This window comes from Phoenix dactylifera, chromosome 10 (genome assembly GCF_009389715.1).
Source record: "Phoenix dactylifera cultivar Barhee BC4 chromosome 10, palm_55x_up_171113_PBpolish2nd_filt_p, whole genome shotgun sequence".
Classification (NCBI taxonomy): domain Eukaryota; kingdom Viridiplantae; phylum Streptophyta; class Magnoliopsida; order Arecales; family Arecaceae; genus Phoenix; species Phoenix dactylifera.
Genome location: NC_052401.1, coordinates 5,255,046 through 5,282,817, shown reverse-complemented (window position 1 = coordinate 5,282,817; position 27,772 = coordinate 5,255,046). Strand labels below are relative to the sequence as shown.

At 42.6% G+C, this 27,772-nt stretch overlaps 1 pseudogene; it reads right to left on the bottom strand.

Moving 5' to 3' along the window:
• Nucleotides 1-1,543: 1,543 nt before the first annotated feature.
• Nucleotides 1,544-26,036, bottom strand: LOC103708557 (annotated as a pseudogene).
• Between the last annotated feature and the right edge of the window lie 1,736 nt (nt 26,037-27,772).

Here is a 27,772-nt window from a genome sequence, read left to right as displayed (position 1 = left end):
TCCAGAAGCTATAAAATGAGAGTCCTAGATTTCCCTGGTTATCAAAGATCCCTTGGAGACACTAGATTGGATGAGCTCAGCAACTTGGATTTGAGGGCTTTGGTTGGAGTTCTCAAATATGCAACTATTTCTGGCCAACAAAATATATCCGGCCAACTATTGTGCTGCTCTTGGACATGCAAGAAGAACATGCCACCTTCCGTAGGATCAAGATGTGATCCTGGCCATAGCCTTAGTCGATGTTGGGTCAGCCCAAAAGATATTGTAGAATCCCGGGCCTTAACTTTGAGGGACAATGAAGCTTCCCGACCAATTTTATCATGAGTCTCAAAACGTGCACTAGAGAGAGAATTTTACGTACCAAACCTTATATGGCGATTCGGCTATAGTAATTGATTGGATTCAGAGCAGACGAGTCAGAACATATCTGTATCCTTTGATCCATGACATTTGCCGTTTGCTGGAGGAGTGCGATTCTTTTAGAGACAAACAATGCGGCAGACTAGACTGGGTCGCCTCCTTCGCAACACACCACACGGGCACCTTCACATGGAGGGCATTGGAGCATGTGCCATTAGCATTAGAGCGTATTTTGCACTGTGACTATTCAAAGCATCCTCACGGCCGTATGTAGTAAGATGCCGTTACACCAAAAAAAAAAAAAAACCCTACGTGGAGGCCTAGAACATGAAAGCTCTATTCCACCTGCTTTCTCCTTCAATAGCAGGTCTTCCACCTTTAAATATTCCAAAGCAGCACAATCCATAATGGCAAGGGGGGGAGACTAAGAAGGATAATGGAGTACACTGACCAATCTACCATCATCAATGGTCCATCTGATGCATATCATCACCTCAGAAGCACATATACACATGGCTTTGCAGAAGAATGAGCTATTGCAAGCAGGGACTGGAGCAGAAGATACTTGGCTCTCCTCAGGGAGCACCAAAGATTATTTGGGCATGAATGAATCTCCCAGCAAGCTTGGCCCTCAGGGGGTCTAGCTCAGAGTTTCAAGCGTCTACCAAGTAAACGCATTCTATTGATACAAGATACCTGATAGAGTTGCCCAAAGAAACATACATGGATGAGAAATATGCCGACATAAAGAATCCAGATATTCCTCTTAGTCACATGAAAGAATTAAGGAAATGTATCTCCAGTTTTTAAATAATAGAAACCGAAAATATGATTACATTCTTGGATTGAGAAACGGAATACAACAGAGGAAAAATGGAGCGCTATGCCTCTCATCTGATCGTTAGGGAATTCCAGTACAAAAAGAATACGCCAGCAGCTGACATTTGTGAACTCTCTGCAGCCTGAACGCAATCTTGAACCACCCCCCCCCCCCCCCCCCCCCAAAAAAAACTTTTCTAGGCAATATCTATCATTCTCCTCATTATCTTGCCCTGAGGAAACCTACGTCATGCAAAAAATATTGCCTGCAACACAGGCTAAAAATATATACATACATATACATATATATGTATGTATGTATGTATATATATGTATGTTTTTCCTTCGTGATGTCTTTTTTTTTATTATTTCCGTTAAGAACTGGTTCATCTCTAAACCATGCCCCAACAAATGAATCTGTTTCAAAAATACCTGCGATAGGAAAAATTCTTAACTGAATATCTAATCTTTCTACCAATTCAGTAAGTTCAAGATAAGCATAAATAAAGGTTGCAATATGTAGGTGAGGGTTAAAGTAAACATGCCAGTTGGAAATTTCGGCTTACAATTGATGTAGCTGCTAGAATAAATATAAAATAATTATCCATGCTGTACTAATACTTTTAGAATATCCATGCTCTATTCATGCTGCACTAATTCACTTCGCCACTGGATTCACAATGTGTCCTATTCCAAAAATTGCTAACATATGGTTTAAGCACCTATCAATACACACCTCATTTTTCACAAAACAGTAATGCTGACCTAGCATGAGTTCATATCAAGCATAGTCAATTTTCAAGCAACAAACACCAGCTGCCCTTTTAGAGGTTTAACTCATAATGCTTTATATTTGACACATGTAGCTACATTTTTAAACTGACTGTGAACCCTAATTTTCATTCTGCATTTTAGGTTCTACTTCATTCTGCTGTTTTAGAACAGTACGTAGTGCCTGAACTCAGGCAATGGATGAGTAAATGCATATAGGATGCTTAAGATTTAAGTAGTTGTTCATATATTAAGGACATATGTTTTAAACATTCTGATTGATTTAGGAATTTATTTGAGAAACAATATGTTCTAGAGATATTATGCACATAATACTGTTAGGACTGTTATTATGTGCATGTTATTAGCTCAAGAATTTATCATTGAATGATGAAAGAGAGTACAATATGAAGAAGGCACTCTAAATCTATGACATGGATCTAGATTTACTTGGTGTTCCACACCAACAATGTGGCCAGAAGCTTCTAGATAGGGAACCAAGCTGTCATCTACATAGGATGTTGGCATAACAAGGAACAAATGATATAGAAGGATGCACCATATCAACCCATAGATCTGGTAGCAAAACGTTTTACATTTGGTTTACAGCAACTTGCACAGGTGCATTCCGCCTCCTTGTTGCCAGATGCTTTCAAGATTTAATCTATCAGTATCATGGTTCTATTTATATCATTTTTTGAAATAATTAGTTTGTGCTTCGTTCAGGCTTTGCCCTGTTTACATTTGAACGATCTTAATATTAGTTAATCAAGTAAAATAGTTTTATGTAGAAACCCATTTAATTTGCTGCCCCCTTCTAAAATTTTCTGAAGCAGTTGTCCTCCAATTCCTGCAGTCATATGTTCCCACCTCGTGCACCTATACTTGGATAAGCATGATAGCGATGGTTACTGTTACTCATTGCTAAAATTTTGAGGATACATATCAAGTAAATGCCCTACATGAGAGGAAATTCATTACCATGTTCATACCCTTCTCTCCATCTTAATCTTCTTCTCTTCAATGATCAGAAACTCACATTTTTTTTTAATTGAAGTAGGACAAAGAAAAGGTTCTTAGGTCATATGATTTTTTTAAAAATTTGATGATAGATGTGCATGACAAAAGTTTGAACTTCCTAAATGCATGGATGTGCATGATAGATGTAATAAAGCATTTGAATTATCATATATACATATACATATATATCCCAAAAAATTCAGAATTGGAGGGCATGCCTTAAAAGTAACACTATTTGGGCAGAAGCGGCTCTCTCTCATCAGGTCCAACATGGTGACTAGCCTGAAAGTGAAAATTAACTCGTAAGTTAATCAAAATGGAAAAACTGTTGAACTATATATACACAACAATAGCAAATATGGCCCTTACATCTTCAGCTGCACCAGCAGTCATATTTATAAAAGAAGCTTCCTTTGACCTGAAAACAGAGACCCCTATGTTACCTTGGGAAAAGGGGAAAATGATAACATGGAAAGCAGCTTATAAATTGGAAAAGCAAAGGTAAAGCATGAACTGCGAACTTCTGAAGTATCAGTAACTATTCAAATTCCTGGTTCTGACTAAAGATAAGTGATACGACTTGCCTGCTAATTACATCAACCTTTGTTTTTACAAAATGAAGTTTGAGATTTATATTAATGAAAAATGCAAGATGAATTATTATGCCGTCTCTAAACTGAGCAATAGTCTACAAACAGAAAAGTATATAGTGTAAGCTAGATAACCTAACCAAATTACGGAACAACAAGAACTAAAAGAATAACCTTAAATACGGTATGACTGATAATCAGATCATCATGAAAAGAGATATCAACAGAATAAAAGAAATCAAAGCACGTACCTAAGATTTTGGACATCCGTCATTTCTAATGTTCCATTTGGTGCCTCATCTTTCACTTTTGCAAGTGGAGAAAAGAACTGATAGAAATTAAGTGTCACTAGTATTTATAAAATAAACACGTAAAATTTTAACAGGTTATGTAGGCAGTAGTCACCTGGTGCATCGATATAAACACTATTGAGATTCCCAAAATAAAATTCATTGTCAATGTGTGACCAAACAATGCAGCAGATGCTATCCCAGTAAAAATAGTGGCAACGGTAGATGAATATTTCTTCAGAATTGTGTCTGTCAGCATCATTTAAGTCAATTAAATGGTTAGGCTAGAAGCTCAAAAAATGATCATAGGTTTTGGTCAGAATCATCAAATTTGTTTAGCACAAGCAAGAAATCAACAAACCAAACACAGAATAAGAACTCTAGTTTACCTGCATATTTGAAAAAGAATGAAGAAAGTATGCCCTGTGCCGCATTGTTGCATATGAGAAGCATTGTGGCCTTTGAGCATCCTTGAAGGATGTCAAAACTACCAGGCCCTGAAAACATTTAAGATGCCGCAGCAGATATTGATCAACACATAGTTAAGAGGCACCAGCATAGTTGAATGTGCACAATATTTCAAAAACAACAAGATACAGAAATTCATAATTCATGTAACACAAGCATCAAATATATAGGTATTTTTCAGTTGTCACAAATTGTCTCATCTGCAAATTTTGTGACATCGGAACAAAATATCAGATAAGACTACATGGACAGAGAACTCCAGTATTTATGATGATATCAGGTGTTTTTTTTTATCTCATAACAATTATATGATACCAATACTATCTTTAAGGGATGAAACACTGATTCCATTGCTATCTATAAGGGATGAATTCAAGATTTGTTCAGCAAACACAAAGCTTCTCATGCCACATACATAAAGAACAAGAAGACACCAAGCAGGGCTATGAAGAGTTTATTTCGATATTATCTGGACATTTGCCAGGACAGGTAGGCCTCTGGACAGCACAAAGCATGGCACGACAGCCATGTACAATGAAAAATGAAGCACGATGCTTGCAGGAGTCAGAAGTGTTGGCACCTCAGTTTCTGAAGTGTCTTGCTGCAGGTACTTTGTGCAAGTGGTGGCGCTTCAAAACTCAATCATCTCAAGTGCTAAACAACAATTGTCACCATTTTCTTCAATTTCTTTCATGTATTATGCCATGAACAAAATACCATCACTAGTTTAGTCTAGCACTCATCATTTTTTGATATATTTATATGTTATTGTTTACAGAGTTGGATCATACAAAACTATCTTATCGCCAGACATTTTAAAAGTTTGTGTCACATAAGTCTGGACACTTGGAAACTTTGGACCTAAGCCAAGTGTCTATGGTACTCAGGTTCTTTTGCATGAAGCAGATTAATAAGGCTAAACTAAAAGGTGCAAATGGAACTACATAACCCACCTAATAGTTGATAAGAACATCTGATCATATCATATATAGTATTTACTGAAAATGGCATCTAACAACCATACAACACAATGAAGATGTATTAGTTTTTGGCTATATTTGTCTGTTTTATGCGTCAATTAATTTAAAACTTTTGCTATCAGAATAGTCCCACTTTTAATATGAAATTAATTAGGACTCCACGTACATGAGGATCCCTACCCTCATGCGGGGCAGCAGCCTGTGACACATGATGCCTCTCCCCACCGCCCTCTCTCTCTCACACATGCACAGATGTTCCTCTTAAATCGTATAAAAAACTGATGCAGAAGCATCTAGGAGGACTTTAAGTCCAATTGCATGCATTAAGTCCTTTGGACCAGCTTCTTAGTTAATGAGAGCCTAGTCTTTATTTTATGTTATCTTACATTTTGTTTTAAGCTACAGCCAGTAGTTATGTTCCAAGTCATTTATAAAGTCAAGTAACTTGCATGCAACCTTTTTAAAGAACTTGGATGGCTGAGATTTTAATAAAAACTCATGTAATAAAGCACTGCGATGCTAGGGTTCCTAGAGACCTGCTATAGAAGGTCTTCTAAAAAGCACCTTTTTTACTGTCATATGAAAGATATACAGATCTGAGAATTCCCTTGGGCTCTTTAACCCAGAATCCTTTCGTTCCTAATTCAGTTTTATATTTTCTTTGCTGTAATCTCTTCTGTTCTTGCTGGAATTCTGTTTTTGCTGTGTCACAAACAAACCCTTGTCATGATTCATCTTGAGATTAGTTGAGAAGGCACCTCACATATGGATGCTTCTTTCCAATACTCACATCCCACCAGACTGCCAATGGCACCAGAGACACCCGCCCAATCAAGTAGGTCCCAGGAGACACCTCTCTTGATGATTGGATGCAGCAAATGGATGCATAAATGTAGCCCTGGATGTAGAATTGTATGATAGATTGGTACATTGTCAAGTTCATTTGAATTATCTTGATTGCCAAAAAAATCTGGATTATCTAAAATTTCTCCAGCTTGCATGTAGGAACTTCTAGAAGCATAGTCAAAGAAGTCAGAACTAGTGTTCTTATGAAGCACCAATACTGTTAAAAGTATGCACAAAGTTTCACAAAACTTGTGGCCATTCTAATGGTTAGTTTCATGTCTAGTTTACAGCTTGGTGCATTAATGAAGTTTAAATTTTATGTACAAATGTATGTTGATGAGCTGAGGCACCTATATCCCAATGTCAGCCAACGAATTGAGCTCCAGAGCTGGCTAGTTTCATATATATAACATAGAAAACAAATGCATCTGAGTGTGTGATATGATTTGATCAAGAATCCTATAATAGGATCTCAAATCATATGGCAGTGCAGATTGCATGTATTCAAATCTAGAATCTTTACTGATCATGATCTAAACCAGTTGAAATGCCTAAAACAACAAATCAAATATTTTGGAGGTTTCTTATCTGTGCATCAAATGGGGTTATATGATGAATTACTTTTAAGAGTAATATACAATTATTTAGTTTAATTTGTGGCATAGAAGTATTTTAAGATGTGTAGATAGTGATGAACACTACAGGTTACCAATTTTAAGAGCAATATACAGCAAGTTAAGTTAATTTGTGGCATAGTAGCCGCCACGTCCAGTTTTGGTCTGCGAGTGTTTTAAGATGTGTAGATTGTGGTCAACACGGTGGCTTACCGATCCATTTTGACCACCATGCAAGTTTCTGACCTAGCTTGACTACCATTCTCCATTGTAAGACCACTCAATGATGGGTAAGGAGCTACCGGAACATTTGATATTTGACTCTTTCTTCTTTTCTTTTTTCTTTTTTTTTTTGCAGGGTTGGGGGGGTTGGCTGTTAGAGAGAGGTCAAAGAACCTGGGAAGTATTATCAATCAGAAAAATGGGATATCCAATCTAGAGGATCCAATTTGTTAATCATGATATATGCAATATAAAAAATAATAGAATTTGATATATCTTATCTATGCATCTACTTGTTAATAATGGTAAAATGTGATTTATGGTGGAATCCATTTTTTGCCTTCTGTTTTTCTTCCTATCTACCTTTCCTCTTTCTCCTTTTTTTCAAAATAAGTGGCTGATGTCATTATTAGTGACAAGAGATGCTATGCCACCTACCACAGGAGAGGCTGCTACTACAAGTGCCACTAGCGAGGGATGCTATTGTTCGTCAATTGCATGTGGGGCAGCTACTACTATGGCCGTTGATATGGGTTAGGAATTTGGCACCTTAAGTTCCGGGTGCCTGCTGAGGGTAGCATACCACTAGGGTACCGAGACTCCGTACTCCTACCCGCTTTGAGTGTCGGTGTCGAGACATGTACCATATTGACACTCCGTATAGGGTGTACCTATTGAGTACCAGTACGGGACCCAGTACCGAGATTGCTAATCTTGATGGGCACTATATAAAACCTTGATTGTCTGCCTCACATCTTGAGTCTTTTAAAACATTATTGACCAATCACTTGCTTCCAAGTTCCAATCTATCAATTCAGTCTTCACTTATCATGACAGTTATGGCTAATCTCTCTCCCTCTCTACGTACACAAACAAGCACACATGCATTCAATACATACATATAGATGGATGAACTGCTCATAAATTACATAAGGTTTATCAAATAAATTAAATCAATTCATTGCCTTGAGATATCTATGGCCTTTGAATTAAAAATATCACAAGAAATGGAGTCCACTTAGCGACCATAGCCAATCTAACAAGACTTTCTAATCATGTATAAATGGGGATCATCTGCTAATTCCAACATGGGCAAACCAATATGCTTATCTATGTGCATGTATGAAGACATCAAAGCTTCATGGATGTTTGGACTTGAATATTGATGCACAAAAGTGAATACAAGATACATATATTAGTATAGCACTTTGGTATAGAATTTTTTTAGCAAAAAAATCTTTATCAAGTCACACTCTACTTTGGAAGGAGAAAGTGACCGATCAATAAGGAGATGGATGGTTGTGATCCTATAATGTCATTTCTTCCATATTTTCACTCAAGGAGTGCCAAAAAGATCACGAACATGATACTGTAAAATGTTGAAACCCATGGATGTTCAAGTCAGGTTATGTACTGCACGTGTTTTTCAAGGCAATGCCAAAATAGGAAGGAGGTTAATGGAAAGGCTCAAAATAATGACATTATAATGAAAGCTAAACTAAACGCCAAGTTTGGTTCACGATAATGAAAAAGTATCCTGATAAAATTCAAAATGGAATGGGAATAAAAATTAGGGAATAGGAATATCCATCTCTATTCCATTGTTTGAGCACAAAATGCAGGAACGCATAAGAAAGGCATGGCAATTCCATTTGAATATTTCATCTAACCAATTATATTTTAGAATGAAAAAATATATTATTTTTTGAATATATACTAAGGAACAAAACAAGGTTTTAAATAGATATTTAAGGGAGTTTTCAATCAAAATGGCCTCTTTTTACAGATGGCCACTTTTTGATCTTCATTTCAAATTCTGTCTCCATAACCAGTAAAATACTAAATTTACCCTATGACCTCTTGCAAACCACAAAATTGTCATTCATTTGGATCTAATTCAAGGGTAAATCTCAATTTTACCCTTTCAATGTGGTTGAGCCAGTGTATTTCTTTCTCATATTTTTCTTCTTGATTTCCTTCACCCGTTCTTTTCTTTTCCTCAATGGCAAAACCCTCTTATCCTTACCACCATCCCCATCTCCCCCTCCGAAACCCTCTCCTCCTCCCTCTTCTCCTCCAACTTCTTCCATCTTCTCTTTGTTCTTCTTCTCCATCACCATCATTAGTTTCATCTTCAATGGCCTTTGATCTGTGGCGCCACCATGAATAGCTCAACGATGGACCTCTTCTTCAATGCGCTTTGCTTCACTTTCATCGGCATCATCCTCATCTCCCTCCCCTCCTCCTGACCATGCTTTTGGAGGCTGGTGCTCCATCAATGTCCCAACTTTCTCCAGCTCTAGCCCCCCAAGCGGCACCATCGAGCTTCTCTTCAACCAATTACACCACTTCAAGCTTGTCGGATCACCATCGAACTTCTGAAACAACATCGGAGGCAGCAACCACCTTATCTCACCCTCCTTCTTGCCCTATAGACAGCCAACATTTGTTGAAGTCGACGCTCCTCATCTTGGATGTGTACATCAAATCAAGAAGCCCTCCAATGCCACCACCATGGCTTAGTTAAGAATATTGAGATTTGAGAGTAAAGATCAAGAAGCCCTCCAATGCCACCACCATGGCTAAGTTAAGAAGATTGAGAGTAAAGAACAATACTGATGAATGACTCAACATCATATAACAACCAGCCACAATTTAAATATTTATTTATTAATATATATATACCAGCTTCTCCCAAAAAATAAAAAATATCAATTCTTAAGCTGATAAAAATTATGAGTTCACTTGGATCGATATAATTTTTATCACTAGAGATGGCAGATATAGTTTTTATCGGCTTAAATTAAACTCATCAAAACTCAATGTGGTACAGCGGTTCAGACATCCAAACATCACTAAAACTCAGGGGTGAGGAAAGAAATGTGGTGGTTATATTACGAAAAAAGTCACTCTTTGACTAATATCGGTAGATAGACGAGGGACGCATACACCAAATGGTGTATCATTATGTTGTGGCCTAAAAAGCTCGTCTCTTTTCGGATGGGGGACAACATTGACTGAAATGTTAGGGGAAGGTGGTGAAAGCAAACATGTTGGAGGTGTTATGGAATTTAATTTGTAAAAGGTGTGTTATCCATGGGTAAGGAGTTAATGGAATTCTTGGTGGAACGCCTGCTATTGTCAATGGACGCTATGGAATGAACTTAAAGTTTCCATGGATGAGCCGAGATGTCAGTTTGCATTGACATCGGACATTGATTGACATAATATCATTCACTAAATAAATTAAAATTTTTATTCAAATCTTTTTAATAAATACTTGGAAGAATTGCTATAGCAAAGAAAATACAATTTCCTTTGTTGCACAAACCAAACATTGAAATGGGAACAAAGCCAGAATTCCCATTCCATTCAATTGTCATTCCATGAACCTAATATACCAAAAAGGAATAGTTGAAATGTTGGATTAGATGCTGGAGAATAATGGTTCCATGATGAACAATCCCATGATCTTGGTGGTGGTATAAACTTGAGTTTAGAGCATGGTATGCTGAACCGGCCCGTACTGGCCGGCCGGTTCAGCACATACTGTATCGGTACCGGCCGTAGCCGGTACGGTTCATCTATGAAAAATGGTTCCGGCCCGAAAGCGGTACAAGCTCGGTACCTGTGCAAACCGGACTAGTTCGCACTGGTACGCGCGCTTTGGGCAGGGCGCTTGCACACGGTTCCCCGCACTCGGATTCGCGCCCGCCCACGGTTCTCCGCGCTTGGAACCGCTGCCCCGTGCGATGGGCAACGCGCCAGCGCGGGCCATTAATGCCACTCTGTGGCATTTAACGCGGCGCGCACGGACGCGCGCGGTTCCCCACGCTCGAAAACACGCCCACATGGGGCAGCATGCGCGCTGCCCCGCACGGGTCATTAATGCCATAGAGTGGCATTAAATGCCACTCTGTAGCATTTAACGCAGCGCATGTGCGCGTTCGCCCGCTGTTGAGGACCCCCGCAAGCCACGCCGCAAGAGGAGCAACAGTCGCACACCAACTGAGGGCCAAAGTAGCCATGCCAACCAAAGAGGGCCATCGGACCACAAGGAGGCCAACGGGGGGTCAAGCCAAGGCCAACTACTTTGCTTGGAAAGCCTTGGCCAAGCACCTTCATACGGCCGAGCACGCCCAACCTCGGCCAAGCCAAACATGTGCCCATGCATGCCCAAGCCATGGCCAAGCATGCCCAACCTTGGCCGAACCCGCCGCGCGCACCGCCCCGCCGAAGCCAAGCCACAGCCCAATCCTGCCATTGCTACAGTGCAGCGAGGTTCTTGGCCAAGAACCTCGCATGCTACAGTGCTACAGTGCCCGTGCCCAGGCCCCTGCGCGCCCAGGCCCGCGCCCAGCCCCGCCCGCGCGCCCAGGCCCGCGCCCAGCCCCGCCCGCGCGCCCAGGCCCGCGCCCAGCCCCGCCCGCGCGCCCAGGCCCGCGCCCAGCCACGCCCGCACGCCTGCCCGCCCGTGCGCCCAGCAGGCCGACCGCCCGCGCCCGCCCGCGCGCCAGCCAGCGCGCCCGCGCCCGCCCGCGCGCCCGCCCGCCCGCGCGCCCGCCCGCGCGCCAGCCAGCGCGCCCGCGCCCGCCCGCGCGCCCGCCCGCCCGCGCGCCCGCCCGCGCGCCCGGGCGCCCGCGCCCGCCCGCGCCCGCCCGCCTGCGCCCGCCCGTGCGCCAGCGCCAGCCGACCGCGCCCGCCCGTGCGCCAGCGCCCACGCGCGCGCCGTGCGCGCCCGCCCGCCTGGCGCGCGCCCAGTCCCAGTCCCGCCCGGACTGGGACACGCCCAGCCGGGACGCGCGACCCGGTCAACCGGGACTCGCGTCCCGTGCGTCCGGTCCGCGGAACCTGGCAGATCCCACCCTCCATCCCTTTTCATCCAAGGGCCAAAGTGCAAGCCAAAGTTCAGCCGTGAGAGGGCCCTTCTTGGGTGATCTTTAGCCATCCATCTCATGCCAATCAACGGAGGAGAAGCCTTGGTTCCATAGTACCATGTTTTGTCTAGGGCTTAGGGTATAAAAAGAGATGTAAAGGGGCCATTGGAGGGATGAAGAGTTCTTTTGAGAGTCATGGTTATGTCGGCCGTAAGGCTTGGGCGGCGTTTGTGCCGAGTTCGGTCTTAGATCTTGTGTTCTAGGACTTGGGCTAGTGGTAGATACATCAATCTCCACTAGATTGGGCTAGGAAGAGATCTCTTCAATCTCTTTCTAGATTTCTTTTGCTTTCTTTTCTATTGTTCTTCGTTCTTCAAGTTAGTGGAATACAAATCAAGTTTTCTTCATTGTTGATCTCTTTCATTGAGTTAATCCACCGGCGTTACCTACAATCGGTCCACCATCAAAGGATTTTGGAGGCGCACGCGAGGAGCGCAAGGAAAAGAGGCTTGGTGAGGGGCTTTGGACCGTGAGCCCCCATCAATTTGGTGCTTTCATTGAGAGATCCTCTCAAGGAGGTAACGCTTGAATCCCAATCTTCCAGATCTGAATTTTCGTTGCATATTCTGTTTGATCTAAAGTTAAAATTCAGATCATAGATTTTGGGGAAGTTCATAAAAATTCTGCATCCTATATTTGGCTCGAATTTGTATACGATTGGGGGATGTTTAATTTCTGTTTTTATTATTGTAAAACCCCTGTCGGAGGCTGATTGAGTGGTGTACACGTGAGGTGGGTTGGTTCATCCATTGGGTGACAACCGCAGGAGGATTGGGGGCTGGTTTGTGAAGTTCCTTTGTTGCAGAAAAATTCTGCAACTAGGTGCTTGCTTTGGGTGTTAAGAACAGGGTTCTGAAGCTTTGATTTTGAGTTTTGGTGGAGAGTTTCAGAGCTTATTATTCACTGTAATAGGCATCCCAACGTGTTGATTTGGTTCTGTTTTGAGGGAGATCTTGGCTGCTGAAGTTTGTGGACTGCCGCAGAAATTTTCTGCAGTCCAGAAATTTTCTGCAGCAAGTCTTTGGGGCTTGAGTGGGTTGGTTTTTTGGGAGTTTGAGGGGCTATTGTCTCAAGGTTTTAGAGTCCTAAAACAGAGGGTTAACAGGAGATGGAGTCCCCCCATTATAGCAACCAAGATAGGAGGTTAGAAGCCCTTGAAGTTAGTTCAGCCAACCTTAACCGCGCATTGGAAACCTTGTCCAATACTATGGCTGCAAATATGGCTGAAATAAGGAGAGAAAACAATGCCAACATGGAGAGGTTGGAAAGGAGGATGCTGGAGAGGGAACATAAGAGGGTGCAAGAGGAAGTGCCTAGGTCGCATGCCGCACGGCAGGGCCGGGCAAGGTATGAGAGCGATGCCATTAGTGTTCAGGGTACACATCATGTAGATCATGACATTAGGCACCATGGGCGAATGGGAGGAAGGATTGAAGCCGAAGGCTTAGTGTTTGAGAGGTGGCTTGATGATGAGCGGGTTAGTAATGGCCATAACAATCATGATGAGGCCGATAGTGAACCCGAAGAACGCCCCTTCCATGCTCAAAGGCCTTATGGCCGGAGAGAACCCATGGCAAGGAGAGGAAGAAACATGCGGGGTAATGACTTTGGAGATGATGACTATAGGGGTCCACGGCCTAGAGGAGAAGGGCTTAGGAAACCCAAAATTGACTTCCCAAAGTTTGGTGGAGGAGACCCGTATGAGTGGCTTGACAAGGCGGATCAGTACTTTGACGTTTATGACATCCCACGGGCTGATCGGGTGACCCTAGCCAGTTTTCACTTAGAGGGTAGGGCTAGCCGATGGTGGAGGTGGATCCGGGCCTTGTATGAGAAAGAAGGGAGAAGGTTGGGGTGGACGGCCTTTATGGATGAATTCATGAAACAATGGGGACCATCCCCCGTTGTCAATCATCATGGTCAACTTGCAAAACTTAAACAAGAAGGCAAAGTCCAGACCTACATCGATGAGTTCCGGCAATTACAAACTATGGTCAGCGGATGGTCCAACGAAGCCTTGCTTGGTACCTTCATCGACGGCCTCAAACCATGGCTAGCCAAGGAGATCAAACTCAAACAACCAACACGGCTACAAGAGGCAATGCGCATGGCGGAGATCCTAGACCAAAGCTACAACCCGGAACGACGTCCAACCAAGGATGGTGCCATCAGCAAGTTCACCAAACCACAACCATCCAAGGTAAATTTCAGATCCAAAGAGATAACTTCAACAGGTTCCAAAAATCGGCAAAGGGAGGTAAAGAAGTTGTCACGTGATGAGCTGCAAGACTACATAAAAAAGGGTCTATGTTTCAAGTGCGGTGAAAAGTGGAGCCGGGAGCATCGTTGTAAGACCGGCCAAGTCTATGTCCTTGATGCAAGCAGCGACGAAGAGCCCGCTGCATCTGAAAATTCAGATAGCAGCAGCGAGGAGGAAGATCACCCCGAAGAGACCGAACCATGTGCAGAAAATCAGCAAGCCGAATTGTCACTCAATGCACTTTGCGGCGCACCAAAACCCTCGACAATGAGGCTCATGGCTTGGATCGGCAAGCATGAAGTCTCCTTGTTAGTGGACAGCGGCTCTTCTCACAATTTCATCAACTCAGCAATCGTACGCAAGGTTGGACTCAAAGGTACATCGGTTTCACCGTTTGACGTAAAAATTGCTAGTGGTGAAAAATTGCTATGTGCTGAAATTGTTAATAATGTAAGGATGAATGTACAAGGGGTGAGAGTTAAAGCCGATCTACATGTACTTCAATTAGTCGGCTTAGACATTGTATTGGGAAATGCATGGTTACGCAGTCTAGGCCGGGTGGTGACCGACTTCGACGCGATGACCATGGAGTTTAAACTTGGTGGCCGAAAGAGGACATGGACGGCCTTGAGCAGCAAGGAAGTACGGCCTTGCGAGGCCAACATGATAGAAAAACTATGCAAAGGAGGGGCTAGCTGCTTTGCCGTTGTTATGGCTAGCCCGAACCAAGAAGGTCCTCTCTAAGATGATGCAGAAATTCAGCAACAACAGCAAGCACTTGAGGGGCTGCCACCACCAATCCGGAGGGTGTTAGAGGCTCATCAAAGTGTCCTCCAGAAGCCTACTTCCCTCCCGCCACAACGAGACTTTGATCATCCAATTCGGATGAAAGATGAGGCTGCTGCAGTCAATGTTCCACCATACAGGTACGCACACTTTCAAAAGGGAGAAATTGAGCGTCAAGTTGATGAAATGCTTAGCCAGGGGCTGATCCGACATAGCTCAAGTCCCTTCTCCTCACCCGTCCTATTGGTGAGAAAGAAGGATGGCTCATGGAGGTTCTGCACCGACTACCGAGCTCTTAATGAAGCAACCATCAAAGACCGTTTTCCGATCCCTACGGTGGACGAGATGCTCGATGAATTGCATGGTGCCAAGTTCTTCACCAAATTGGACTTACGAGCCGGCTACCATCAAATCAGAATGAAAGAGGAGGATGTGCATAAGACGGCCTTCAGGACACATTCCGGCCACTACGAGTACTTGGTGATGCCATTCGGTCTATGCAATGCGCCATCAACATTCCAAGCGGCCATGAACGAAATTTTCAGACCCCACTTGCGAAGGTTTGTCTTAGTATTTTTTGATGACATCTTGATATATTCCAGATCCATGGACGAGCACCTTGAGCACTTGGAGATTGTTCTACGCACCTTGGAGGAGCACCACTTTCACATCAAGCCTTCAAAGTGTGCATTCGCACAAGTGGAGCTCGAGTACTTGGGCCACATAATTTCAGCCGAAGGAGTTCGGGTGGATCAGCGAAAAATTCAGGCCATGCTCGATTGGCCATGGCCGAAGGATATCACAGCCCTAAGAGGATTTTTGGGGCTAACAGGCTACTACCGACGATTCGTAAAGGATTATGGGCTGATTGCAAAGCCACTAACCACCATGCTGAAGAAAGGAGGTTTCATGTGGACCATTCAAGCACGCAAGGCATTTGAAGACCTCAAGGAAGCTATGACACAAACACCGGTACTTGCCTTGCCCGACTTTTCCAAACCGTTCGAGGTCTACACCGACGCTAGTGGCGAAGGTATAGGTGCTGTTTTGGTGCAGGAACGACGACCCTTGGCCTTTATTTCCAAAGCATTAGGGCCAAGAAAGAAGGCTTGGAGCACCTACGCAAGAGAATTGTTGGCGGTTGTACATGCGGTGAAGATTTGGAGGCCATACCTTCTCGGCCGGCGCTTCACCATCATCACAGACCAGCAAGCCCTCCGCCATCTACTTCAACAGAAGATAGTGACCCCCGAGCAGCAAAAATTTCTTGTCAAGTTGCTGGGATTCGAGTACGACATCATCTATCAACCCGGCAAAGAAAACAAGGTGGCTGACGCGTTGTCGCGAAGGGAGAACGACCAGATGTTGTGGGTGGCTGAAGACATGAATGAGCCGCAGAATTTTTCAGCAATCAGCGGCGTCGATTGGAGAATTTGGGACCGAGTTCGTGAAGCATCAAAGCTTGACGCCCGAGCACAAGAAATCCAAGAGAAACTTGATGCAGCGGCTATGGGTGTTGCAGAATTTAAGGTGCGTGATGGTCTGATTTTTTACAAGGGAAATATCTATGTCCCCGACGTCCCCGACTTGAGAAGAAACATCTTAGACCACTTCCACAACAGCAAGGAAGGTGGCCATTCAGGATGGCTTCGCACCTATCTTCGTGTGAAGCACTTTTTCTATTGGGAAGGGTTGAAGCGCGACGTCAAAACCTTGGTGGCCGAGTGCGAGACATGCCAGAAGACCAAATACGATCCACGGGCACCCACCGGACTGCTGCAACCACTTCCCATCCCGAACATGATATGGGAGGATCTGACCATGGACTTCATCGAGGGTCTACCAGCAAGCAAAGGCTACGAAGTGATCCTAGTGGTGGTTGATCGGCTAAGTAAGTATGCACACTTCATACCTCTTAAACATCCTTACACAGCCAAGTCAGTTGCACATGCATTCGTGGAGACCATTGTTCGACTCCATGGAGTACCAAGGAGCATCGTCACCGACCGAGATCGAGTCTTCATGAGTACTTTCTGGAAGGAGCTGTTCACCTTGCAAGGAAGCAAACTGAAAGCCAGTTCCTCTTACCACCCGCAGACGGACGGACAAACAGAGATAGTCAACAGGACCTTGGGGCAATACTTGCGCTGCTTCTGCCATGAGCAACAATCACGATGGGAAGCTTTCATACCCTGGGCTGAATTCTGGTATAATACTTCCTACCACTCATCCATTAAATTGAGTCCTTTTGAACTTGTGTATGGGAGGCCCCCTCCACTACTGACTACATATGAGAGAGGCACGGCCCGAAGTGAGGAAGTTGAACAAGAATTAATGACAAGAGACGAAGTCCTAGCAAATGCAAAAAGAGAGCTTCAGAAGGCACAAGAAAGAATGAAGAGGTACTATGACCAAGGTCGCCGAGAAGTCGTCTTCAACCCTGGCCAGTATGTCTACTTAAAGCTGAAGCCCTACCAACAGAAATCATTAAAAGACAAGTTCAGCCGCAAGCTATCTCAAAAATTTTATGGACCGTTCAGAATCATAGAACGCATCGGAGAGGTTGCCTACCGACTGGAGTTACCCGCCTCATCTCATCTGCATCCAGTCTTCCATGTGTCGTTGCTCAAAGAGAAGGTTGGTGACCCACATTAGTTGCACCGGACCTTCCCACATTCAACGAAGAGGGTCGACTACTTCTACAACCAGTTGAAGCTCTCAAGTACCGCATATGGAGACGAGGCCGAGAACGACGCAAAATCTGGCAAGTCTTGATTCAGTGGGGCGGCTTGCCCAAGGAAGATGCTACGTGGGAGGACTATGACGAGGTCTCTCAGAGGTACCCTAACTTCATCCTTGAGGGCAAGGATGTTCTTCAAGGGAGGAGGAATGTTGAGGACCCCCGCAAGCCACGCCGCAAGAGGAGCAACAGTCGCACACCAACTGAGGGCCAAAGTAGCCATGCCAACCAAAGAGGGCCATCGGACCACAAGGAGGCCAACGGGGGGTCAAGCCAAGGCCAACTACTTTGCTTGGAAAGCCTTGGCCAAGCACCTTCATACGGCCGAGCACGCCCAACCTCGGCCAAGCCAAACATGTGCCCATGCATGCCCAAGCCATGGCCAAGCATGCCCAACCTTGGCCGAACCCGCCGCGCGCACCGCCCCGCCGAAGCCAAGCCACAGCCCAATCCTGCCATTGCTACAGTGCAGCGAGGTTCTTGGCCAAGAACCTCGCATGCTACAGTGCTACAGTGCCCGTGCCCAGGCCCCTGCGCGCCCAGGCCCGCGCCCAGCCCCGCCCGCGCGCCCAGGCCCGCGCCCAGCCCCGCCCGCGCGCCCAGGCCCGCGCCCAGCCACGCCCGCACGCCTGCCCGCCCGTGCGCCCAGCAGGCCGACCGCCCGCGCCCGCCCGCGCCGCCAGCCGCGCGCCCGGCCCGCCCGCGCGCCGCCCGCGCGCCCGCCCGCGCCCGCCCGCGCGCCCGCCGCGCGCCCGCGCCCGCCGCGCGCCCGCCTGCCCGCGCCCGCGCCGCCCGCCTGCGCCCGCCAGTCCCAGTCCCGCCCGGACTGGGACACGCCCAGCCGGGACGCGCGACCCGGTCAACCGGGACTCGCGTCCCGTGCGTCCGGTCCGCGGAACCTGGCAGATCCCACCCTCCATCCCTTTTCATCCAAGGGCCAAAGTGCAAGCCAAAGTTCAGCCGTGAGAGGGCCCTTCTTGGGTGATCTTTAGCCATCCATCTCATGCCAATCAACGGAGGAGAAGCCTTGGTTCCATAGTACCATGTTTTGTCTAGGGCTTAGGGTATAAAAAGAGATGTAAAGGGGCCATTGGAGGCATGAAGAGTTCTTTTGAGAGTCATGGTCATGTCGGCCGTAAGGCTTGGGCGGCGTTTGTGCCGAGTTCGGTCTTAGATCTTGTGTTCTAGGACTTGGGCTAGTGGTAGATACATCAATCTCCACTAGATTGGGCTAGGAAGAGATCTCTTCAATCTCTTTCTAGATTTCTTTTTGCTTTCTTTCTTATTGTTCTTCGTTCTTCAAGTTAGTGGAATACAAATCAAGTTTTCTTCATTATTGATCTCTTTCATTGAGTTAATCCACCGGCGTTACCTACAATCGGTCCACCATCAAAGGATTTTGGAGGCGCACGCGAGGAGCGCAAGGAAAAGAGGCTTGGTGAGGGGCTTTGGACCGTGAGCCCCCATCACCCGCGCACACACGTCCGCGCGGGTCTGTTGGCCGGTTCGGTACCGGTTCAAATCAGTTCGAAAAGGAACCATACCAGTCCGGTAGGCGACCGGTACGCCTACTGGTACCGATACGGCGTACCTTGGTTTAGAGTATAATGTCAGAAATAATTAAGAGAAAGAGAATCAACGTGATGCATAGAAGTTTATAATGGTAGGAAAAATGCAGATTGGGGTCACACATCTTAAATTAAACCATTGAGCATGTATAGCACATCAAGATGCTAAGTTAAATCTTGGAAAGGAATCGTACCCCAATAAGACATTTGCCACATAAAAATTCCCGTGTATCTAGACAGACGGGCTCAAAACCATGACTACCAAAGATAATTTCCTTGTTTCTCATGAAAAATTAAACAAATTGTTTATATTACATACACTATGCATATAGCCATTAACTTTGATATTGATTTCAATCAACCAGGATGCTCCCAGAGTGACTGATTTATGAGTCAAGGATTGGGTACCTTGAAAATGGCAGTTCCTATGATGGCAAGAAAGTTGAATATTGCTCCATAACCATATAAAAATAAGTTCTGCAAATGGTGTGAGAGAAATCAGATGGTCTGTACATACAATCATCATATAATTAATGATGGGATCCTACTTTGAAAGAAGAGGCCAATATCTTTTATCAGTAGATACAAGTATTCAAGCACAAGATGAATCATCTAGTATCATTTTAAAACCTTATTAGCAAGCAAGTGCATTCAGAGGCAAAGCATCACCTGAAGATATATACTTGTCTCGAATTGGCTTTTTAAAGCATACTCATTGTAAACTGAGGCCAATGATGGAACAGTGACCTGACATTCAATATTACCAAGTCAATATTTATGGCAGCTTAACAAGAATATATTGCCTCTAGCAAAGTCAGTAGCCCTTATTTCAGTTCAAATTAGCAAGTTTACTTCATTAAAGCACGTAAGAACCATTCATTCATTCTAAGGCATTTGGGCTACAAAATCATTTGGAATATACAGCCCAACATTTTTCTTGACCAGATAATAACCATGTTGAAATACATTATAATACTACAATGATGTCAAAACTATAAGCTCATCCTGCATTGGACTAACAAGATGTCAAATATGGTTGAATTTTTTTTAAGAAAATTACTTATATGCTTTCCAAATTTGCCAACTTTCTAATCAAACAAACAAAAGGAAAACCAGATTTTTTAAGAAAAATAAGTCTTCCAATCAATTTTACATCCAACTGAACATACCCTGAATTGAGCTTGCAGTTTTTTCCAAAAAAGAAATAAGATAAATTTTTAATTACTCAGAATTTGTATAGCAATTTTAATTTAAAAAACTTGGTGTCAAATAAGCATGTCGATGCACCTAAGAAGATTCAAAATGAGAGGGCTAATTCAAACTTCAAAAAAACAGTCCAAGATAAATAGATTTAGACAATGTGAAAAAAATGTACTGACTATTTACACAGGAAAAAATGTGCAGCAAAACCACGAATGAGCCATAATGAGAATGTCAATATCATAGAATCATTTCCCAAGTTCTATATCCAATCACCGGTCAGTAGCTCAGAACAAACAAACAACTGAAAAAAATGGCCACATCCTTGTCGACGTTCGCAATGCATGGAATGCTCGACATAAATCTGAACAAACCAAGATTCAAAAAAAATAAATGACATAGTTGATAGAGCTTACAAAAACTATTGTATATATGTATGCAACCGTTGCAACTGGAACACCAAGTGCCAGTAGCACCCTCAGGCAGTGACCGGAGCTGATTAACACTGATTCCAATTAGCAAAAGTGCAAGAGCCTCCCACTGCCCATCAACAAAGAGAATCATGGGGAGAAGAATAATGGGAAAAATAGTCAAGATTTAAACTATTGGCAATGCATATCACAACAGATACTATGTAGAATGAAGAAACTAACAGATATCAGCATAACTCAACTCATTGCAAAACTTGCTCATAACAAGCCCTGATAGATATCAGCACAGCATATAACATCTAAATTTTCATCCAAGAATACTGGCCATTTTACTCTTCATATGCTTCGCCAATTAAGATAGTAATTAGGAGAACAGAGCTCATCTCAAACTCAAACTTACCTGAATTATGGAAAAGCGCCTTCTCATTATGATCTTTAAGAGGACAGCTATTACCAAAACCTGCAGGAATTCAGCCAAAACTAAACACTCATCAGTTATGTGCTTCTCTAAAAGTTCAGGTTTCAGAATGCAACAACAATCAACAGAATGAAGAGGATCGAACGATGCAGCATGCAATATAAGGATCAGATCTTTAAAAAAAGCACATACTAATCACCAGACACAAAATGAAAAATATGCACTTGAAAATCAGCTATTAGCTTAGTAAGAGAATGAACATCATAAGTTGTCCATGATATTTTATGACGGAATAACAGAAAGCCAGTATCCACAAAAAAAAATGAAAGAATATCAAACATGCACCATTGTAAGGACATGGGAATAAAAATATAAATGTCAAACTATATAGTCATATACAAAACCTGAAATTAGCTGTTGGAAAGACTATATCTCAACTCATGTTTCTCAATAGTTTTTCAGGGGCAAAATCTTCATATAAAATTAGATCAGGAATTGAGAAAAATATACAAAACAATACCTTCAGGTTGCTCAACATTTCACAGTAGCTGGATTGAAGTATAACTGCATAGAAAGGTAATTAATCAGATAAGCATTCAAATTTGATATCAAATCTCCACCATTATCAATCATCCACAATAGAGATTGAATAAAGTGTTGGGCAAAAAATGCTGGCACAGCTGAATCTAGACTTATACCTGCCATGATAAACTTTAGATAATTGTTGATGGCATACAGAAGAGCGGGAACAGCAAGAAGAGCATTATTGCGAGCTGCCTGTAAAAGAATAACATAGCATAACCTGATAGTCAGATGGTATCACTGATATGTGACATGCAAAAGGCATAAACATTAGAAGGTGTCCTAAACTTTAGATACAAAATTCCAGCATGCCAAAAATTAAAAAAAAGAGTTAAAAGTAAAAAAGGAAAAACAGAAGCAAATTGCAAATATGAATGCTGCAAAGATGGCAAGAATGAGCAACCATTGTAGCAGCCAGATCATCTAATAGGACCACAAAAATTGAAACTTGCAGTCAAGGTCTGCTGAAACCGGCTCGTACCGGCCGGTTCAGCCCAGTACCGAACTGATCCAGTTCGGACTTAAAAAACGGTTCGGGCGCCTATGAGGCCCGGAACCAGCCGGTACTAGATACGTACCGGATGGGAACCGTCCAGGGCCGGAATCAGCCCGGTACTAGATACGTACCGGACGGAACCGGACAGTTCCATCCGGTACAGCTAGGAACCGGTGCGAACCGGTTGGTTCGCACCGGTTCGCCATAATGCAACGCGCGCTATGTTATGCAGACCGATTCCGTACCGGTCCGAATCGGTTCGATAGGCGACCCGGTATGCCTACCGGTACCGATTCAGTATACCTTGCTTGCAATACCTTGAAGGACTGGCCCTCTTTGTGCTTTCTTTATTATTATATTTCTCTAGTATAACAATGATCTTTTTTCGGGGGAAGGTGGGGAGGGGGCGATAAGGGAGAGGAACAATAAGTCAAAAAAACTCGATTTAACATGTTCACTTTTAGGTGAATAAAAAAGGATGCACATGCTTCTTTATCACCTCTCTTGATAACAAGGATCTAAAGCACAAGGACAAAGCAGCATAAAATGGAAAACTTGATGACAATTAAATTTGATGTTATGTTTTCAGAAAAGGAATTATCATCAATTTAATGTTAATATATGGCCACCAAAGGTCCAAAACTCCTTAATCATTATATTAAGAGATGAATTGTTACAAGCAGTTCAAATGAAGAAAATCAAGGACCAATACAATATGTATTGACAATATAAATCATATAAATATAAAACACACCATTCTTCACATATTCCTTTCTCCTGTTTGTAATGGCTAGTTGCTTAATAAAGTTAAAACTCAAATTGAGAAAAAAGATAAGATGCCTATATGGAAGCACATTTTTGGGTAAAAAGAATTGTCCCATATATATATGTGTGTGTGTTGTACATATGTGTGTATATTTGTATATAAAGTTACAACTAATATAACTTTTATAGAGTTTACACTCTTTTTTGAATTGGATGATGGGGGTTCTACATCGGTGATCCAAGCCGTTGAATGTGATCTACTGCCTCCAAATTTGCTTGCACATCAAAAACAATCTGAAATGGCAATCCCTAGCCCTATGCATCAAGTCGTCAAAAATTAGACAGTTTAAATAACACAAAAAAATTGACCACTTGATGCGTAGGCTAGGGATCTCCAAATTACATGACTTTTGCTGTGTAAGCAGTTTAAAGCTAGTAGATCATATCCAATGACTCGAATAATTGATGTAGGACCCCCATCATCCAATACAAAAGAGGGTGTAGCTTTATAAGAGTTACATTATATGTAAATTCATCCTAACTGTATATATACATATACATATAGATGCATGCATGCATACATACATACATACATATATATGTGTGTGTGTGTGCATATATACATATATATACAAATATACATACATACATATATATACACACACACACACACACATGTATGTTGTAAGATTACGAATGAAGGCAATCATAACTAACCAAATGAATATGGAAAAAAATGAAAATGATACGAAAAGTCTACAAGCACAAAGCCTGAAGATGAAGATATGATATCGATAATGTAAAGGTTGTATCAACATGATATCTTTATTTTAACATGCAAAATAGTCTTGCCTGAATGAATGTAGAAACTGAAAGTAGGGGTTTCTCTCCAACCTTCTGATGCCTAGCCTGTGAAGTCAACAAAGGCAGCTAATCTTAGAAATGCATATCTGAAAAAAATTAATTCACTGCTATGGAATATTCTTGCTAGCTTTGCATCTCGTATTGAGCTTGAGACACTAGTAGAGATGGGTATAACCATACAGCCAGACCCAAAACCATTACACTACCATACAGGCTACCCTCTTCATATGGGTCAATTCATCATGCAACAATATTGACTATCTATTTGAGAATGCGGCAAGTAGGTTCAAATGTAAGCCGATGCACAAGAGCATATGCTGCCAGTGCAGATAAAACCAACATGCCAACGAATCAACAATAAGAATTATGATGACAATAATAGCATTAACACAAACCTGGAACAATAGCATGACAACGGCAAAGAGAACCTTTGCAGCCTCTGTCAAAAAGTTAACACTGATGGGATTAAACATGAATTTCCCATCCACCCTTAGACATATAAACTAAAATTGGCTGCAGCAAATAGAAAATGTTGTTAAGTGCAATCAAGTTCAGACATTTTTCAGAATGAATTATAAAAAAAAAAAAACTAAAATTTTCAAAATTCTGCACGTTTTCTCATAGTTTTCTAGATACAATGGTTTTGTCTTGGGACTGCTAGGCCATGAACCACTGGTTAATAGTTTATAAAGAAAATATCGAGTTTTAATAGTTTTTCAGCATTTGCATGGTATGCATTTGGGCAATTTTACAGAAAATATGTCATGGTTTGTCCTCTAAAAAATGTACAAGTTAAAATTTTACAATTTTCCTGAAAATAAAATGCATATTACAAATGGATCATAGATCAAAAGGTTTTTCTAATTTTTCCAAAAGCATGAGATATTTCCCATACCAATTTCATTATAGAGAGACTCCCTTGAAAATTGATCTAGGTCTCATTAGGGGCTATGGATCAGGTAAAATTTACTTAAACTCCTATTTCTGGATCTAATTATAGTCACTGCATGTAAAGATCTTGGTCTTTGAATCCAAGAACCGCTTCTAATCTTGTGGTATGTCTTCTCTGGTACGCGAATGAGATGCATCTCTTTTTTACAGGCACACCATGTAAGATGAAATATCGTGGAAAAATGTATTACGCCAAAGAGAGGAGCATAAAGGTCATCTTTTATTTCATTTCCTCAAGTTTTGCTGAAGGCTTAGAACCAGTTGTTTAGATCAAGTAGTAGCATTCCAAACATCCAGATCAGCCTTTTCAATATATGTAAGGGTCACGCCATTCCAAACTGATGGATAAAAAGGATTGTTTCGATATCTAGAGAAATGAGAGATATACGTACAAGCATCCTTGTAAGGTACACTTCTTTGAGTTTACATAACATAAACCTTTATGGTAGTCCTCTAGGACAGTTTTATTCAACAACATCATCTGGACAAAAGAACATTAACATTGAATTTGAAATGTCATCAGAGGGGTCTCTTTTGAAGAATTCTTTTGTATAAAAGCCTGTTTTGCCAAATTCAATAAGGAGGCATGAGCGGGTTAAGCCACAGAAAGGGACAATGAAAGTTCTCTTGGAAAGAAAGTTAACTTGAGACTTTCTGATTTACAACAAGAAAACAAGAGAAATCATAAGGTACACAAGATTAGTTCAAATTAGACATCTTGCTCCTTTATTTTGTTTTCAAAAGAAAAGTGAACAAATAAAGATTATTCAATGTAAATCACCTGCAGGCCAACCAAAATGCAGTTCAACCTACAACGAGAAGGATGTTGAGAGCACGAGCCTTTGATGATATCTTGCTTCTATGCCTGTCGTATGCCTTGACACAGTTCTGGTGCCTGGGGGAAAGCAATTTGGAATGGCAGACACTGCATTCTATCATCCCGTTTTTCATCTCCGCAGGAAGCCTTTTCCCAACTAAAAGATGCAACTACAGTACTGAAAGATCAAAAAAATTGAAGCTCCGATGGTAACGGTGACGTCAGAGAAAACCCCCAGACACCTGACCACAAGAGATTATAGTACCAGTTAGAGACAGCCGGAGAATACGTTAAATATAATAACAGGAAAACAATCAACAGGAGAAACCTATATAAGCTCGGAGTCGAAAACATAAATTTGTAATGAAAGAACAAGTGACCTAGATTACATTCCAGAGCTTCTAATGTTACCAATCGGTGCTGAAAAAAATCCTCAAAACAGAAACCAAAAAGATACTTTAGGGGAAAAAAAAAGTTGAATTTTTGAACTGACAGCACAAACAATAAACCATTTCAAATTCAAATTAGTCTACTCTCCTTCGTCACAACTCAAGCATTTACCCACGGAATATAGAATGTCCAAAGATACCAAGAAACGGCCAAGAAACCCTCAACAACGACCATCCAAACCGACAACCGAACTGAAATTGGAACAAAGAAGTGAAACTCACCATGATCGCAGATCCAGATCTATCAATACCACAGAACTCCACCTCAAAGAGCCCCAGTTCAGCACTTCTGACCAAACTCCAACACCTGCTAATCCGAAACCAGATCTAATCCGACGGGTACGAACCTAAAACCCAATTCCGGAATCCCGCATTCGCCTTTCACCGCGTCGAGGCGCCCGAGATTCTCCCTCCCGCTTCCCCGATCCACGCCCGATCCGCGCCGACACCTCCACGGATCTGGCCGAGCTCGCGGCAACGAGATCGAGGATCGAAGAAGATATCGAAGAGATCGGAGCGGGCGGGCGAGAGAAGAGACGCGGGCGGTGGACGCGGGCGAGGAGTTTGGCAGCGGTGGGAAGGCGTTTCGGTTTATTTATAATTTATAGGTGCCGCGTCTCTTTTGCTTACAATTCACAGCACAGTCTTCGTCCTTTCATTTCTTTCTCGTTTTTTTTTTTTTTTTTCCGGTTCTTCGCCGGCGCTTTGCTTGGTTTCTCCTGCGTTTGTTGCGCTGGAAGCGAGCCTCGCTGGAATTTTCGTAAAAAGAAGAGTGAAGAAGCGGAGTTCCTATAATGCCCTTAACAATGCATGGCCGGGGGCTGGGTTTTTTGTGTGATATTGTGATTGGATGAGGGTGAATCTGGAACGTGATTTTTTGGCTGCCGACTTCTGCTGTTGGGCTCATGTTTGGTGTGATTCATCAAGCTGGAAATTTGGGCAAGGGAGTTCGTTGAAATATTAAATATTTAAAAATATGCACAACTTAAACTGCAAAATACTGCATAATTTTTTATATTTATATGTGATAGTCATCGAGTGTTGTACAGCACTCTGCAGTGTAAATTGTATACAGTAAAAAACTGAACCTGATTGTAGTTATCAAGGCCAGAGTTTTTGGTGGTGGCAGTAATGTTGATGGCTGCTAGTGCTAGAATCAAACTGAGCTGAGTCTAGCTTGATACAAAATTTATCTATTTCCATGTATATAAAATTCTAGATTTAAATTAAGCTATTCACTTATCAAGTATTTGTGCACGGATGGTATCGGTCGGTCAGAAACATTTTGATACAGCTTTGATTGTCTAATTATATACATGAATTTGCATGAGGATATTCTCGTCCTTGGACACTAAAGCACCTGCAAAATGGTGTTTTAATTTATAAAGGCAGTATTCAGTTGACGTAGGCAAGACAAGATTAATGTCAAAAACCCACTCACTTCTAGTTGTATGATGGAAGAATGGATTTGTCATGCTACCTCTTCTGCCAAAATTCATGGTGTCACGCGTAGTTTGAAGACTTCATG